This window comes from Anas acuta, chromosome Z (assembly GCF_963932015.1).
Source record: "Anas acuta chromosome Z, bAnaAcu1.1, whole genome shotgun sequence".
NCBI lineage: Eukaryota > Metazoa > Chordata > Aves > Anseriformes > Anatidae > Anas > Anas acuta.
The window spans coordinates 22,297,840-22,316,776 of NC_089017.1; the positions used below are offsets into that span (position 1 = coordinate 22,297,840).

General features: G+C 40.2%; 1 long non-coding RNA gene across 1 annotated transcript; it reads right to left on the reverse strand.

The window, feature by feature from the left end:
• Window positions 1-6,781: 6,781 nt before the first annotated feature.
• Window positions 6,782-18,577, reverse strand: LOC137848237 (uncharacterized). The gene is made up of 3 exons (XR_011091231.1): window positions 18,438-18,577; window positions 18,242-18,360; window positions 6,782-8,377 (listed from the first exon to the last, which is right to left on the reverse strand). It is a non-coding gene; the product is annotated as an uncharacterized lncRNA (long non-coding RNA).
• Between the last annotated feature and the right edge of the window lie 360 nt (window positions 18,578-18,937).

Consider the following 18,937-nt stretch of genomic DNA (forward strand, 5'->3'; position numbering starts at 1 on the left):
AGAATATCATCAAAAACATTTATTTTCCTCATGAAAAGTGAAGGTTCTGGAGGACGTTTCTTTGTTAAAACATCACATCAGGGTATCTGTGAAGGGTGTGACCATGTGTTGGACTGGGATCTCTGCCTGCCATATGGTTCAGGGTAAGCCTAATTTTGCATTCGAGGACAGTGTCCTAACTGCCCATACACACTTATATGCCAGTGTGCAGAGTGGCACAACTTTTGCCCATGTTCTGTGACTCCCTTGGTAGAAGGTCCCCAAGTGGCAGAAGCACCTGGTGTGTGCTGTCATGCCACTGCTGCACACAGGGCAGACCTACATGGCACACCTGGAAGAAACCCAAAAGCCCAGGCAGTGTGGATGCAGCCAAAGTACACCCATTCAGCTGACAAGTTAAAGCTCACATCAGATAGTAAACCTGAAAACAGCATCTAAAGGCTCAGGTATAATTTCCTGGAACCCCTATGATCAACTAAGAGGAACAAGGGGACAGATAATGCAGACATAGCACTGAGGCTTATACTCCCTTTGGATCCTCTTTCCATCACTCTTGCTTTCTCCATGCATCCTGGGAAGGGTTTGAGCTCCAGGTGGGTTCTCAGCTCTCTGGATCTTCTTTTGGAAGCTGGCAGCAAGGCTTCATTACTACAGTATGTAGAGGTAAAAGCCTTCCCTTGCGCACTCTTGTCTGTGCAGCCAGACTTAACTCAGTGGTAACCAGTGCAAGAGATTAACTGACAACAGAGAGACCAGCTTGCAAATTTCCTTTTGGCTTGATTTAGAGCAAGGTCTTGGATTCAGGTCTCCCAATCCCAAATTAGCCTTTTTTTTTTTTTTTCTCTTTAAGCTATATACCTCTCTTTGTATAAATAATTAAGCATTTGTTGGACCAGAAAGAAAAATGGGAAATGTAAGCCAGTGATTCTCCAGCCTGCTGGTTAGCCTGCTCATCAGGGATGTGGGCAAGCCACATCCAAACCTCTACTGCAATGACTAGTTAATTATTCATACAAAGCAGAACAGCTTCTATGGGAGAGAGGGAGTGCAATTATCCAGCAGATTGGCAGTGAATCTGCTCTCCTGGGGTGTGGGAGAGTTGAGATCAATCCCCACTCCAAATCAGGGTGAGGGAAATTTTGAGAATGATCTGTTACTCTGCAGGCTAGTGCTAACAATTTGGCTGTTGGGTGGAGTGCATGCACACAGAGATACTTTTGGCAAACTCCAAATTCCAAATTCTCCTCCCCTTGGTATGACTGCTCTCCTGCCACAAAAGCTCATGTATTAAGGGTGAGACATCGTTGTCTCTGAGATTTATTTATAAAAATAAATTGCACATCAAGCAAATAATCTAGATTTCCTTTACGGTAGTGGGAAAGGAAAAAAAAAAAAAAAAAAAGAAAGGACATTTTCTGAATGCAATTAATCTCGTTAATAAAAATATCAGCAACATTATTTCTTCTCCACAAGTTTTATATGAGGTCTAGATGTCCAGCTGGGATGCAAATCTATATTTGGGAGGCACCCAAAATCAACTGAAAGAAGGCCCATTTAGATTTCCATGATGCAGTTTGCATCATGGTGCAGCCAGTCACACAGTTGGGAGTGTCCTGAAGCACACCACTATGCAGCAGCAGAGCCTCTCCTGGGACCATGATGGCCTCAGCCATGCTAAGTGGCACATGCTGTCCTTGCAGGGCTCTCTCTATTAGACACGTGAAATTGCACCTCTTTTCTCATTTATATCAGTTGTTTGGCTTCATAACTGTGCTTGAAGTGCGCATAGCTGCTGCTTTTTCTAAGGCTTGCACCTAGAACCAGTAAAGCTCGTGAGCCTGCAAATAAATGGTATAACTGAGCAGCACATGTAGGTTTTGTTTTTAATCAGCTTATAAATTCAAAACACTGGGAGATCCTAATTTATATGACGATGTCAGTAAGTGGAAAGGCATAGTCCCTCCTTGATTCTTGTACTAAAAACTCCCATAGAATCAATGAATGATAGTGTGCACGTCCCACTGACATAAACAGGGATCTGATCCACCCAATATGCTTGTGACAGCTCTCATAGAGACTAGTTCAATGCTCTCCAGATGGGGAAGCCACAAGTGAGTAGAATTATTTTTTTTTTCTAGGTTGTTTTCAAATTAAACAAGTAATAAAGTTGCATGACTCTGTAGCCCGACTCTGTAGCCTGCATCGTGTCTCTAAATGTGGTATTAAAATGTCATTGTCATCTCACAGCAGATGGGGCAGGGGTTTCTCCTGACAGTAAAGTTTCCTAGAAAAGCATGCTAGGGAGAACATTTTGGCAGGAAAGCTCCTGTACTACAGTATCATCTAAATGTGGAGGTATTTCAGGGTGGGAACCAGGGGGAATGCTGAGTCTCACCAACTATGGGTGTAGAGCCTGGGTCGGAAATCCCACTGGGCTCTGGGTGGTTTCCTTGCCTGAGCGCTAAGAGAGTGGATGTAGCTGGAGGGGCTAGTGGGAAGGAGTAGAGAGGGCACTTCAACATCCAAAATTATACTTACAAGTACTTAAATACAATAAAATAATTCAGAAGATCCACACTCCAACAGCCACAAAGGTTGCCTGGGCTTTGAGTAACTGCATACCAACATATATATCTTAAAATACCCATGTTCTAGTTGCCAGCGTGCACTAGATCCCATTTTTCTGGCTATGCAGCAGCTACACAGGCTGTATATTTCTCCAGTAGAGGTTAAAGCTGCTTTCTGATGCTTCTGTGCACCAGAGTGTGAGAGGTGGGCCTCTTTCTTCACAGGCTGCACACCAGTATTTGAACAGACTGGTAGGCTACCAAAAGCTAGCTGGCAGTAGTTTTGTTGGCTGTGTTTTAAAGATGAGGAGCCTGACTCAGTATGGCAGCCAAGGACTTTGAATCCCAAGTAATGAAATTGCCATGCTCCAGAGAGGAGCAGAAGCGTAAATGCAGCTCCACACTGGAAGCTGGCGACCGCTCTGCGAGGACCTCCTGTGTGTATGTGTCATTGTGGCTCAGCTTCCTGAGATGCCTCACTCTTTCCAGATGCTGAGCTGAGGCTTTCTTTGTGGGTCTCTGATTCACCCTGCTGGTTCAGGAGCCATGAAGGAACTTACTTGCCTTGCCTTTGGTGATTTCTCTTTGACCATGCTGTGAGAAAAAGCATGGAGTTATACCCACATCTCTGATCCCGAACCTTGTGCTTGGGGTCACACACAGCAGAGCACCCTCCCTCCTTCAATATATAGAAAGGGCTGTTAAGGCAACTTTCTTTCCTTCTTGCACAATTTTTTCTTCCTTCAAAAACTGTGCACGCTGTGGAAATGCACAATACATATTTTTTTTGCTTTAGAGATGAATAACATAAGCTGCTTTGCAGATGCATTCAGGAAAGCGTTTGCAATTTTCCTTAACCTGTAAATTTAAGAACATTTCTGCATAGTTTTTGTGTCAAGAAATAGTTAACATGAGTATGAACTACATGAATGCAGAAGTGTATGTACTTGATTTACAGAACTGGTATACATCTATTTTCCTATATGAAACTGAACACATTCAATTATCAGTTTAATTACAGGGCAATTCTATTTCTCTTCCACATCATGTGATTTTATTTTAGATTTGAACAATACACATGTATGGTTTGTCTGGTTTTTAATAGCTACCATATTGCTCATCCATTCCATTAGCTGTATAACTTTATTTAAGATTCTGCATTTCCACATGGTTGTCAATTTGTGTTGTATTTTATATATTTATTTATTTATTTATTCTTGAAGGGAATTGCAACTCCTTGATGGTGATTGCATTGCTTTCAACTCAGCTGATTTCTAAGTGCTGGTCTTCAAGCAGGTATGAATTGTCCCAAAAAGCATCTCTGTACAAATGAAGTATCTTCCTACATGAAATGCATTAAGCTGGAATCATACACAGCATAATGTTATTGTTACGTTATGTTGTTCAAAGCTTTTCAGTCCATTCCTTGCCTCCAAAAAGCAGGGGAGGGGCTCTCTGTGCTTCCCAGCTGTGCTCTGAAGGTGCTGTCTGTGAGACCTAATTTTGGCTGGACCTGTCAGTGCATGTCACCCCGAAATAACTCCCCATGAGTACTATTGAAAAAGTTTTGCCCAGAGCATTGTGCCAGTCTGCAGGGAAGGTACCTCTTGTAACTCCATCCTGCTGTTTCTTGTAAAGCTTGCTACTCCATAGTTTGAGCCAGTTGCCATGGTCATGGCTGCCATCGCACATATACACAATTTTTAATCTTTGCTTCCCAAGGGTTTACTTAACAGGTATTAGTGAAGGCAAGCCCACCAAAGAAGATCTTACTCTCACCATCTGCATGCTGTAAAATTAAGGGGAATTGTTCTATCATTACATGTATATTTTTGCTTCGTGATTTCTTTTCTGGAGGCAACATCATGAAAAAAGTGACTGTCGCAACTGTCAAATGCTTTCCTGTAACATCTATGTTGCTTTCCCCTCAGCGCACAAGACCTGATTTGGTTTGCTTCATTTTATGTTTATGTCTGTACTTGACCTTGTGTGAATCATCTGTTATTTCAGCTGTTTCTGTCCTTGGCTTTTTTGCCGGTTTGGTGATCAATAACACAGTCCAGCTCCGATGCCATGACAATATAAGCTTGGTAGCTTCATTGTTGCTGATTCTTAGCACTTTCCAGCATCTGAGAAGTTCATCTGTACGTATGCCAAACTTTCACATAAATCCTATTCTTTGTTCTGATTTTAATTTTATTGTCGGTTGATGTAATAAGAAACATTACATTTCTCTTAGGTATTTTTCCAAAGTATTCAAGATTATATAGTAAAAAAAAAAATAAATATATATATATATATCCTCTGCCTTGTGTTTTATAATCAGTGTGGCATCCTGATTACTTTCCCTTCCTTTATCTATTTTGTATAGTTTTCAATGCATCTTTGGAAAATCTGTTTTTCACAAATAAACCATGTGTATGCATTGCATCTGAGGATGAAGTATTGCTCACAGCCATGCCTGAAGTCATTCAGTCAGTCACAGCAAAGAAGCTAAGTAGTGAAATTTATTTCACTTCTGGCGCCATACTAAGAGACACACTCAAAAAGACATTTGCAAGAAATAACAGCAGCTTTATTGAATCTGCTAAGTTATAAGCAATTATGCATATGCTGGTAGATGGAGCCATTTATGGTAATAAATTATTACACATATACAGAGCCTACACCAGTGCCGCTATCTGGGACTCACAGACTACAGTGTCTTCCTTGATTAGGAGTGAGTGACTTCTGGCTACTTGTTCAGATTATTGAAAAAAGACAGAGGTTAAAAACAAACAAACAACAGTGGAAAGTGGCAAGCAAAAGTAACTGTGCATCCTTTGAGTGTTGTAGGTTAGTGAGGAGTTTTCATTTCCTCAGCACCAGTGCTATTTTTAAGCAAGTATAAATCTTGAGGTGATAATATCTACCCTGCAAGATCAAGTGACTTTGAAGCTCAGTTCACCAGCCAGCTACACTGATTACCTTCTGAAACCTTTTTGATCCAGCTTAGGGCCATTCAGCTAGCTTGCTCAGGGAAAATCTTGTGTGCACTGAGCACTAAAATGTATTCAGGTACATGCTCTCCTGCACTGTGGGTAAGCCCCGAAAGTGTCTGCCTGGACAGCCTCCTCCACATGTCCCACCTGCCTGTGTGACATGGCCAGGATCTGGAGGAGCAGAAAGTCACTTGCCACATAGTCCATAATGTTTGGTAGGAGCCCAAACTCTCATGGTCAGGACACAGAGCAGGATCTGGGGATGTTTCCTGCCTTTTCTAGGCTGTTCAGCTCAGATAAAAAAAGGTATAGCCAACAAGACTCAAACAGAAGCATTACTTTTGCCTTCTAGACCTGCCTCCTCTCCATCTTCACCATCAAAGAGCCTCTGGATTTATTTTGTGTTATTATGAATAAAATAATATTCTCTACGGTGTGTACAATTTTCAGACAAATGTATTATTGTTTTTCTAGTGTAGAGAGTACTAGCAGCAAGCCAAAATGAAGTTGTCTGGCATATGCCCAGACCTCTGCTGATTTCACATGTCCACTCACACAAACACACACTCCCCAGAGGCCACCCAAACTCAGTCTGGCAGTAAACAAAAACAGGAGATCCACCTACTCCACAGGCACAATAGGATCTTTCAGTGCAAAACACATTAGCAATGATTCAATCTCCAGACACACAAATCATGTAGAGACTTCTACCTATTCAGAGATTTAAGCATGGCCGAGTCATTGGAAACAGTACAGAGATCTGTGACAGGGGAAACAGCACAAGATATCTTAAAAGTAATTGTATTATTTTCTTAATGTTTAAATGTCATGAAAAGAACTTCAGGCTGAAAAATTAAACATTAAATTAATTGCAAAGTTTAGAATTACAACAATTGTCTGTTATGATTCAATCATTAACTCCATGCTTGATGCTTTTTTTCCACACAGTCAACCATGACCCTGAGGAATATTTTGATGAAGGCATCAGAAGCTCTGACCACAGTGACCAAGATCTATGTCTCAGAAAGGCAACCAAAAAACAAGATAAGCATATTATTCATCTGTTATTAGAGTATCACTCTATTATTGGAGTATTACTCACCTATGATTACTCTGTTATTAGCAATGCTGAAGGCAGGTGCCGAGGGTACCCAGGAGGCAAAGAAAAAGGGTAATCATTTTGCTTAATATTTTCTATCATCTTTATTCAACATGAAGAGACCTGAATTCATATTTTACTAAACCTTTATTCTCAGAAATTTCTGCAGGTGTTACAATGAAACATTGACATTTTGTGCGGGCCTTTAGTGTGCAGGGAAAATAAAAGGTTTATGCATTCTATGCAGCCATTTGTCACAAGCGACAACATTCTGATTCACCAGAAATAATTCCCTGATGCTGTGAAAAAAATAATGGCTGCACTGTTAACCCCAACTGTGTATATGGACAACCAGGATTTCAGGTCTGGTCCAGGGTGCAAGGAGAGGGGGAGTGATCTGAGGCGCTTATAGGTAAGTAGAACAAATTATCTTTATGATAGATTTCTTTAAAACTACTACTCACAAAGAAAAATATTGGGCCAAATGGTCCTTGCATGGCTAAAACTCTCATATGCTTCAGCAACTGCCTCTTAATATAAACCATTTCCACACATGGACCTCCCTCTCTACATCTGTGTTTTTAATACCTTGCCATTTGCACTCATGTTGCTTAAGGCAAAACTCTGCTTTTAGTTACACAAGTAGAAATGCAGTAGCTTTTCTCTGTATTAACATTAGTGTAGTGAAGGGCAAAATTTGGTGTAAGATTCTGAAATTCTTTTTATATGTATTGTTATTGATGTGCTGGCAAAGTATTACAAATATCCTGCCAGCGGTCAGGTAAGAAATATTTTCAAAATTCCTGTGGAGAGAGCAAGGATACAAAGCCTGTTCTGAAAGTGGTTGTTTCCAGTGCTGTAACCAATTTCACGGCTGATAACACACACATATACCAGCAGATAAGAAAAGAAAATATGCCTGTGTGATTAACTACATCTATGATCAACTGCTTGGTGAAGAAGTTTTCCCTTCAGTTTTCCCTACACTTATCTTTGGAGCTATGTAGCAATCCTCTTCCCATTCAACAAGTTTTTCATTAGCTTATTGTGAGCTGGTTTTGTCTGCAACTAAGCATTTCAGATCTCAGGATGTCAGAAGTGATGTCTGAAGATCCAACAGGAGTCTACGCAAGCATTTCAAACAAATTATGGTTCTCCTATGTTCTTAATCTGGAGTCATCTCTAAGTGAAGTGGGGCCAACCTTAGCACATTTTTGGCCACCCAGCTCACGAAAAGCAACTTTCCAACACCATAAAGGTTCTGGCGCTTGTACACTGTAACTAAATTGCTTCAGCCACTTCTGACACAATGCAGAAAAAGCATTGACGAGCAATCCTCAGGATCTTCTCTAGTTTTGTCTGGAAGAACTTCAAGAGCATCACATATAATATTTAAGTTTAAGTTTAACTTAAAGCAATAGAATATTGGGAAAGGTACATAAAATTTTCTTCCTAGAAAAAATTGTCTTTGTTATCTTGCCCTTTTCCATTAGTTTGCTTAAAACTCCATCAGATGATGCAAAACCAAACCATCAACAAAACTATGGGAGAGGCAATAAAAAGAAAATAACAGCTTTATGAATCCAAAAAGAATATCTTTCTGAGAAAGAGAGGAGGCTTATCTGAATGCATTATTCTGGTTTAAGACCTTTTCCAATGATAATGACTTCAGAGAATTTCTGGTTCCATGTTGTCTCCACGTGGATGTTTTCCATAAGCTGAAATTGCTCCTAATAAAAAAGAACCCAAAGAAAAAAGATCAGAAAACTCATATTGCATCCCACCACTTACTTTTCTTTGTCCAAGGATAGTATAACAATATGAAAAGAGCTGAGAAATGTATTTCTTGCAAATAATGTTATTCTCTGAATTTACTTACAGGACTCCTATGGACAACCTCCACTGAGGAAAATGTATTATGTTTGTACTAATTTCTGCTGGATGAAACTGTGTTTAGAACATTGTCTTCTTTCAAGTTTGCATTTTGAAAAGTATGCAAGCAATGCTTTCATAACTAAGGTTAATTATTCCTAACGTACAGTCAGCTGGGCCAGCCAGCTGTATTCTTGCTGATAAAAGGCTGTTGTGAAGGTCATGAAGGTTAACATGTACAATAACAGCAGAAATGCTTGTTAATAGTTTAAGCTGTATCCAACAGCTGATTGTCAGTGATGTAGCTTTACTGCTACTCTTCCTTGCTCATTTGTGGCTGTTATAATTCCCTAGAAGAGCTTCCCCAGCACACTTTTCATACCCCCAATTTACTACTTATGACACATGCTACAGAAATCACTACATTTCTGGAACACTTTCTTTGTGCACAGCAGTGATCTCCCTATTGCTGCTGTCCATTGCAATATGCCACTAAACAAGGAAGGGAAAAATTTGGAAATAGCCCTGTAATTATAATAATCTAATATAATATACTTCAGTAACTAGCACATGATCAATACTCACAACTGGCTGTCAGACAATAAATATATTTGGGATAAAAGTTAATTGACCTTATCATTACGCAGAACATGGGGTGGGTTAGGATGACATCCTAATGAAATATACACAAAAATAGCTTGCCTTCTTTTAAACATCTTTCCAAAACAATTAGCAGAACATTGACTAATTAAATTACTTTGATCAGCATACAATATGTTACTGGATGAAACAAAATGAGTTATATCTGTTTAGAAAATTTTGGGGCAGAAAGGGTATGTGTGCTGTAACAAGCTGAAAGAAGAGAAGAGCAGAGAGGCAGAATAGCAGACAAGAATTCAACACAAATCTGTCTGGACCATCTGGAGAACTCTTTCCATCCTTTAAAAAGTTGTCTTCCCAGCTTCAATAAGCAGTGATCACAGTCTTATTGATCTATTTTAGCCAAAGATAGCCCATCTTCTGCAAGATTTTTGTGCAACTCCCTTTTGGTGGGACATGTGTATCCAGGTACCTTTGTGCCAGATGGCTCCATCACACTTCAGGAGTATTGACTTCTGAAACTGAGAGAAGAGTGCTTGCTGCTTGCTGAATCTCACTTAGTGCAGCCCAGCACTGCAATTTTTTTTTTCAACCCAGCCACTGCTCCCTACTAAATCCATTTTAACTAAAGACTAATAATTTCTCAGTACAGAAAAGTATTTTCCCATTTCCATACACAGCGCAATATGTACTGAAAAGATTAAAAAGTGCTGACATTGCACTTGACATGTTCAGACACTGTATCAATGGCACGGCATGAAAATGAAATGTAAGTATAATTCTATCAAGAACACAAAATTTATTATAAGCTATAGTTAGACATTTTACCTGCAGTACATTTGCTGTCCCTGTTTTCTCCCCAGTTCTAAACAGTTTTACAAAGTAAAAAAGAAGTGGAAAGCTTATTCTCTCTGTTTTAAGGCTGAAGTTCACTGTCTATGATTACAGCAAATATTTCCAGCTAGTGTAATCAATGATCTAGACACTGAGAGATGTGTTTGGTTCTGGAAGTGAAAGAGTGAAACATAATTAGCTGCCCCAGTAACAGTTTCAGCAGATGGGTAGGAGAGCAATGCTTCTAATGGGCCTTTTTTTGACCCAGGGGAGGTTTGCAATCACTTTTGGTGACTGGAGATGGTATTGAGGGCATCTGGGAGTTCAATCTGTGATAAATGGGTTCATGCATTTTGTCAAACAAGTGCATTTGGAGCAGCAGTTTTGTAGTCATTCTCAGAAAAGAATCACCAAGATCTCTAATTATTGTGAGCCACCTCTGCCACAAAACATACAGGTGTGTGAAATACTTCTTCAATTCTCAAATAAATGATGGATACCACTTCTTTTGCATGTAAGTTTAGCTGCCACCTACCTCCTCTCTCATTTTCATGCTTTTTCCACTCCTCACTTTGCTCAAATTACAAACCCATTTTTAGAGGATCCATTGTCATTTCAGAGATGCATTTCAAAAGTTCTCCATATTTCCTGAATCTTACACCTTACGTTTTGGTAATTATCTCAAAGGTTTCACAGGGTCAAAGCAACATTTGCAGTGAGCTGACACTCAGAATTTACAGTTTGAAGGTTATAATGACACTTTGAATTTTGTTTCCACAGAATTACATTTGTATATATGTATATATATAAAATCCCCTGAGACTGAGATTTTTACAAATGTAAAAATATTTAGGTCAAAATAATTTCTAAAAATTCATTTGGTATTTTAAGATAATTTGTTGATTTGTTGACTGTCCTATTGCTTTCCTTAATTTGCTTTATTTCATGCTTGTCATGTGTTTAGAGAAAAATAATCAAAATATTCTACTTTATTGCATTTTTAAATACACTAAGGGCAGCTGCTACTTAATACAGACTGAACCATCTTATCTTATCTGTAGATCAAAGTGTCTGCAGTTCATGCAGTAATGGCAAATTTTGACACTGATATTTTGATATATAGAGCAAGAAGATAAGCATCCGGTGCACTAACAGGAGAAGCAGCTGGTTTCAATATCTTAGAATACTTTTCCCTAGGACACCAAAAACTAACACAGCTACATCTGTAAACTGAGCATGCCTGCAATAATCTGCTTTCTAGGTTCTAATCTACAGCACATCATCACTGCAGCTGATCATAAATGTCTTGAAGTTCAACAATTATTTCTCAAGACATGCTCAACCACTTCTAATAACAACTGCATTTAAGATGCCGACATCTGCTAAAATAATTCCGATAAAATTGAGATAAAAGGGAAACACTCATCCCATGAATTATTTTGTTGTGATTATTCATCCAGTTAGCTATAGTTGTGTCTTAGGGTTCCATTGTCATGTTTCTACAAAAATATTTATTGGACACTGAGGTTAAAGACTGAAAATTTAAATAGGAAAAATGCAATTGTGTGAATAATTCCCTACTGGAAAACAGGAAAAGTTTTACTTTCCCAGTCCTATAGATCAATGAGCACTGGTTTTGCAGTCTTAAAACTATCATTATCACTGTACTTGGGCATTTCTTTATGGGTTATGGACTATTAAAAATGAGGAAAGTGTTTCCTCATCTTGAGGTAAGCTAAACATGACACACATAAATAACAGTTATGCATATTAGTTAAAATTAACTTGTATAAATATTTCTTATTAACTATATCCTTGTTATGAAATTATATTACTCATTGGTATTTCAAATGAAAGCATCTGAAATATATAATGCATTGAAAAGATTTAACCAAACTCCACTGAAGATAGATGTCATGTGCTACAGCTTTGGCTAGAGGCCTGCAATGTGAAAACAAGGTATTTCTACCTTAGTGGATTCTGCAGCTACTCTATTCTGTCTGGGAAGGTTGTCATTTTCCCTTGTCTCAGAAGTTGGCCGCAGCTGGAGGCTAGACTCAAGTCTGGGCTGGTGCTCTCAAGTAGCAGCGTAATTTGGCAGGCATATTGAGACTCTATCCCTTGCTTTTCTGCAGGGAATATGGATTGCTGGATTTTTATAAGAAAGTCAAAGTTCACATTATGTCACAGAGTGACATGCCTCCTAATCCTGCGCTATAATCTTTAGGCCAGCCACGAGCAGCATCTCATACTACAATTAGTATGGCACCGTCTTCAGGGACTGAGAGCTGAAAGATGTGTATCACACACTTCCGTGCCTCTGAAGAGAGGGAAACGCAGCACCTGAGATATGCAAAAGGCTGCTCTGCTGGGAGAGATGGCAAGGCTGCGTATGAGGCTGCAGCACAAGATGACCTGGTGCTTCTGGGCTCTTCAAACCCTATGGTATTGCAGTTTACTGGGGATTTGGGATAGACACAGTTAGTCACTGATTATGAGGCATGGGAGCTGCACTTGCTGCTTGCAGACTACACAGAGTTTGTGAGCTGCAAACTGGTCACTCTGCTAGAAAGCCATTGTTTTCCAATATGCCTATGTTTTTGAGCTATGTTATAATGTAAGAAAGTTTGATGCCTACAACCTCTTCCCTTATTTCTGTCTAGGTTCTCACCTCCATGGGTATAAAAGACAAGGCATAGCCATCATCTTAGCTTCAAAGCTGTGCCATGATAATTGCATGTAAAAATCCATTTCTTTGCCTGTCTCCAGCTAGCTGCACAAGCTTGCAAAATCCAGCCCCACTTGCACTCATTCAGCCAGCCGCTTGCCATGTCTGTGTTCTCAAACAAGGAATCCTGTTCTGCTTTAATGCATTCCCAGGGAAATTTACATGGGTACTTTAAAGATGTGGGGTAGAGAGAGATCAAGGAGGGCTATCAAAACAAAAATAAAAAGGATGGAAATTAAATATCAGAATTAAGACAAACTGTTCAATAAATATTCAATAAATATTGTCCATTCAAAAAAAAAAAAAAAAAAAAAAAAGAAAAAGGAAGAAGTCTCCTACAGTATACAGTCTTCCTACAGTCTTGTACAGTCTTGCTTATTTTAGATTGAGAGGTTTGTCATCCTCCCAGCTTTTAAACAAGAATAGGCTGTGTACCTGCTCATCAATGAATGGGTTTGAATGCATTGCTAAGAAAGCAAAGGCCCTTGTGGTGACAAAATATTCGAAACATCAGCCAACCAGCAAGATCCCTTTAAAGAAATCCTTTAAGTACTTGTGTCAGTGTACATCTGTGTACACAGGTCCAGTGTGGAAGGTCATGAGTTGGTATGAGTTCTGCATTTGTATGTACAAGAGAGTCTGAAGGATCTGTGTAGGCCAGCTATAATATTGTTTTGGGGGTAAATGGCAAGTTTTGCAGAAGATTTTGTAGCTCTGAGATGGGAAATGAGTATATTCTTTCCAGTGAGAGAAAAATCAAAAAAATCAAAAGAGATTTGATTTTTTAGGAACCATGTATTTAGAGTGGTTTTTTTTTTTTTTAATTTTTTGTTGTTGTTGTTATTGTTTTTAGGTACTATTTAAAGAACTATTTAACACAGCAACAGTAGGATGAGAGAAACAGTTTGCATAAAATAATAAATGAATATAATGGATTTAATTGAGCTATAGCTACAGGACATTAAGAAAAAGATTCTGAAGAAAGATTCAGTTATGAAATTGATATAGGAAGCAGAAAAGTGAATTAAAGCATGTTTCTGCCCCTGCAACGAATACTTGATTCTGCACACATTACTCTGTATACTAGCAAGATAACCCATGGAGAGTGGGCCAGAGTTAACTAAATATCCAGAGGTGTCAACAAAAGATCTGTCAGCCACCGAGTAATGTCTGAATCCACTAACAACAGTTGTGACTCTCAACTTGTCTTTGCCTGTGTTTTAACATCCTTAAACTCAGCTGCCCACCATTTCTTTCCCTTGCAGTATTTGCATGTAATGACTCGCAATTTCTTCTCTGTGGCTTACGGAACCTGCTGTTCGGTGGGGTATTTTTGCCTTTGGTTCTTATAAACCAGAAAAAAAATGGCTGTGGGGTGGGATGATGGGGGTGGTCTGCACAGAACTCATCTTGTGCTTGCAGATTTTCTTTATCTTCTTTCTTTCTTTCCTTCTTTCCTTCTTTCCTTCTTTCCTTCTTTCTTTCTTTCTTTCTTTCTTTCTTTCTTTCTTTCTTTCTTTCTTTCTTTCTTTCTTTCTTTCTTTCTTTCTTTCTTTCTTTCTTTCTTTCTTTCTTTCTTTCTTTCTTTCTTTCTTTCTTTCTTTCTTTCTTTCTTTCTTTCTTTCTTTCTTTCTTTCTTTCTTTCTTTCTTTCTTTCTTTCTTTCTTTCTTTCTTTCTTTCTTTCTTTCTTTCTTTCTTTCTTTCTTTCTTTCTTTCTTTCTTTCTTCTTTCTTTCTTTCTTTCTTTCTTTCTTTCTTTCTTTCTTTCTTTCTTTCTTTCTTTCTTTCTTTCTTTCTTTCTTTCTTTCTCTTTCTTTCTTTCTTTCCTTCTTTCTTTCCTTCTTTCTTTCCTTCTTTCTTTCCTTCTTTCTTTCCTTCTTTCTTTCTTTCTTTCTTTCTTTCTTTCTTTCTTTCTTTCTTTTTCTCTCCTTCTCTCCTTCTCTCCTCCTCTCTTTCTTTCTCTCCTTCTCTCTTTCTCTCTCTCTCCCTTCCTTCTTTACTTCCTTCTTTCCTTCCTTCCTTCCTTCCTTCCTTCCTTCCTTCCTTCCTTCCTTCCTTCCTTCCTTCCTTCCTTCCTTCCTTCCTTCCTTCCTCTCTTTCTCTCTTTCTCTCTTTCTCTCTTTCTCTCTTTCTCTTTCTTTCTGTCTTTCCCTCCCTTGTTTCCTCCCTCCCTCCTTCCTTCCCATCCTTTCTTCCTTCCTTCCTTCTCTGTATTTCCTTTTTTCCTTTCTTCTTTTTTCTCTCTCTTTTTTTTTTTTCAAACTCCACTGCAATGCATCACACTAAACAGAAATGTAACAATCTTCTCTAATGACATTTTCCTTGAACAAGTAATAGCACTACAAATACTCTACCTTCAAAAAGAACCTACTTACTAAAAATGAGAGCTCAAAAGCAGAACTGACTTATAGCTAAAAATGATTTAAGTCTTCCACAGAAGCTACTGACCCCAAATATTTTTCTGTTCCCAAGAACCTCAGAAGCTCTGTCTGTGTTGTAGATACTGTGGGTCTCTCTCCTCTGGTGAAAGAGACAACCTCTGTCTCAGATGTCCATCTGTGACCATGGCTGAGAGCTGGTGTGCTGCAGCTGCCTCTGTGACTGATAAAGGTATAGCTGTTATACCACGTTTCCACCATATGTTTGTTGGATACAACTGCCACTTCTCACTGAATATATAAATTTTAAGGTCTTTGGGACTGAAACCATCTCTTTAATTTTATAAATTGGACACACGCTGTTTTATGTGGCAAACTTTCTAACTGTACAGGACTTGCAGGCATTTCTGAAGTAGCAATGACTAATGAAACAGCCTTGGCCCCAGATGTCTATTCAGAGTTGCCAAATATATATAAAGCCACTCTATACTATACACTATAACTATTGCAGGTTTCTTTCATCCTCTGTAAGCTATAAAATCCACATTGCAGCTGTTTGCTTCTGTGGAGAGTATAAACTCTGCAAGTACACTCTTCCTGACAAGCTTTGCAACAGTTTAGTGACAATTCAGGCACTTCACCAAAGAAGAGGTCCTGTACAATGTACAAATTCTGCTGAGACCCTGCACAGCTTGTGAACTCTCTAGGATCTATTGCAGAACATTCTAACAATCCAAACAGTCAGAACAAGTAAAATTGTAATTATTCTTCCCAGCTTCCCCACAGCACTCACAGGCCCAGTCAACAGTAGGCACTGAATAAGCCGAAACATGCATTTTGCCATTCCGGTTGTTGTTGAGATACCATTTAACAAAAACAAATGAAAAACAAAAATAATCTCAAAAACAAATTTTCTAATTACTACCAAGCCTCCGACTAAATGATCTGTTGGCAGGAAATATTATTGATATGGTACAAGTTGAGTGGTTTTGTAAGGAAACATTTGGATCCCCCAAAACTTGAATTTTGGTGGCAATTTAATTACACTTAAAAAATAAAGGTTACTGTTCTGGCATTCACACTGCCTGTGCAATTGCTTTCAGTTTAATCATAATATTTTAGTAACTGTAGCTCAAGTTTTTAAATAAATTTAAAAAAAAAAAAAAAGATGGCAAGGTCTCTTCTGGCAAATACCTATAGGGATTAAAAGTGGCTAAGCTCAAGGCCTTGGAGGTTTCGGTAAATTACATTGGCTCAATCTTGGATCAGGAGCTGGGAACCAAAGACAGCAGCAGAGCAGTCTAAAACCAAAAACATCTCCCCATTTTAAACAAAAGACTTCAGATACATGTGATATAATTGGAGAAAAATGGCAAACATAATAAAATATCGATTTGAAAAACTAGCTACGCAAGTAGTGTGATTAGCAGCACTCAGTGCACACTTCCAATCGACCTGAACCCAGGTCTCCTCCTACAGCTGGGAGCGTCTGCTGAGACATCTAGCTGTAGCGCCTGCATCGCTGTTGAGGCTTACAGCAGCCCAGCTTCTGGCCAGGCTGATCTCTTCTCTCCAAGTTATTTTCCAGGTGTTCTCCCATCAAGCCCTCCAAGTGAACACACATGGGGGCCAGGCAAGCAGACCTGCAAAGGAGTTCTGGCTCTGCAGTGCTATTCTTGATGGATTTGGTGGAAGGACTTCCTGAACAAGCACCTTCCTCAGATTAATTTCTCTCCACTCATGCACTGCCTGACGCCAGCTTCCATCACCCTGCCCTGCTCTGCTGCAGTTTTATGATTGCCATACTGCTGCTGCTCCCACTGCCTCTTCACTACCAATGCAAAGCTACAGTATCGGACAGGGTGAATTTTACTGTTAGCAGCTCTAGCAGACTTTTTGTGTTCATATGTTTCTGGAAGTGGATATCAATAATTTACTTCCCTCACCATCGAACCAGAATGTTATTTTAATAAGAATGTCCTTAAGTCCTGAGTAATATCCATATAACAGAGGTTTGGCCCACCCAAACACATCTCTTTGCCTGCCAACAGACTCCAGAGTAGAGTTGAACATTGTTCTTTTTCCAGCTCAACAGCTTTCTGTGGTGAGTGCCTCATTCTTGTAAGCATTTCTCTTGAGGTGGATTGTCTGTCTGGTAGAAAATATGTATTTCCTCCTCATTTTTCCTTTTTTTTTTTTTTTTTCTCCTTTTTTTTTTTTTTCTTTTTTCTTCTGTTAGGCGTTAGCCTTCCACAATTAAGATCAGAAACATACCCTGTGACCCCTAAACTGTCTCGGAAGAGACACACTTTCATTTACAAAATCCAGGTGAATCAGTGCACAGAGATTCTCTGGTTGAGAGCAGACAGCTTTTGCTTTGGCCCACAGGCTTTTTCAATGTCCCCCTTTCTCAGACAGTGGAAGAGAAAATACTCAACCAAATGTGATCCAAAGTTCACAATTATGGTGACTCGTTACTGAGATGTGTAATTTCAGTACACAAACTTCAGACAGACAGAGAATAAGGAAACTCTGGTTAAAGCAGTCTCGTCAAGGTTGATGCACATCTTAAGTATTACCTAGCTTTTGTCATCCACATGGATATTCACAGCTGAAAGATCCACATAGCCTCTCTAGCTTTTCTGTGATTTTTTTTTTTCTTACATAAATTTTTAATAAGGGTAAATTATGGAGGAAATAACACTGAAGCACAGATCCTTGGATTGCTACTGCAGCCCTGCGAAAGCAAGAAGCAGGCATGTGAAAGGAGACTGGCAGCAGAACAGGATTTATCTTGTGCTGGCCTGAGCATCTAGGCAGTTTTCCTCCGTGGGATTAAGAGAAGTTTCCTCTGGCTTCCCTGTGGTTCTCTGGCCAACGCTGCTCATCACCCTGGTGCGCATGGGTGTGTATCTCCGAGAGGATTTTCTGTTTCCCTTCTCCCACCCCTGCCAGTAATTACCAACACATAGCACCAGGGAATGAAGAAGGAGGGAGAGCTCTAAAGGGGCCTACCACCAATTCAATAGTGCTTTGATTTAACAGCTCCGAGCCCTTTGAAAACATTTTGCCAAGAAAAGCTTGCCATCAACACGTATAATCTCTTATCAGGGGCCATTGAAAGCCTGGGCTCCGAGGTTAATTCTCCCATCGCAACGAGTTTCAATCAGTTCAAAACTCACATCGAGATGAAAGCCACGGAGCCTTCTCGCCCGGCTTGTCCCGCAAAACCCACTGAGATCAGCCGACTGGGGAGGATTAGGGCATGCTCATCTGCTGGCTCTCCAGCGGGACGGGCAGGCTGAAAAGAAAAACAATAATTAGGGATAATTGCTTGTGTCCAAACACAGGCATTAAAGCCCCGTTCCCCTTTGGTACTTTGTGAGCTGGAATGAAAAAGACACCCCCTGTTTTGACAGCTGGGCAGGCGAGCAGAACTGGTGACAGATGAGGTGAGACGTCCCCAGCCGCCGGCAGCGCAGCGGGGCGGGCTCGCCTCGCCTCACGCCCGCCTCTCCTCAGGCGGAGCCGCCCCGCCATGGCCGCGCCCCCACAGGCGGGCTCCGCCTCAGCGGCGGGGCGGCGCTGCCGTTGCCCCAACGGCCGTAACGGCCGTAACGGGCGCACCGAGGGCCCTCGGCCGCCTCCGGCTCCCCGGAGGGAGCCCCGGCGGAGCTGCCCCGGGCGGAGGGGGCGAGGCGAGGGGAGCGGCGGTGTGCGAGCCCCGGCCCGCGCCGAGCGGGCAAATGCACATCAGATGGGGAGAGCGGAGCGCTTCAAAAACGGCTGACTAAAATTACACTCTTGAGCTGTAATGTATACAACGGCATGAGTGATTAATTAGGGGAGCCCACATCCGACAAGAAAGGAATCTTGGA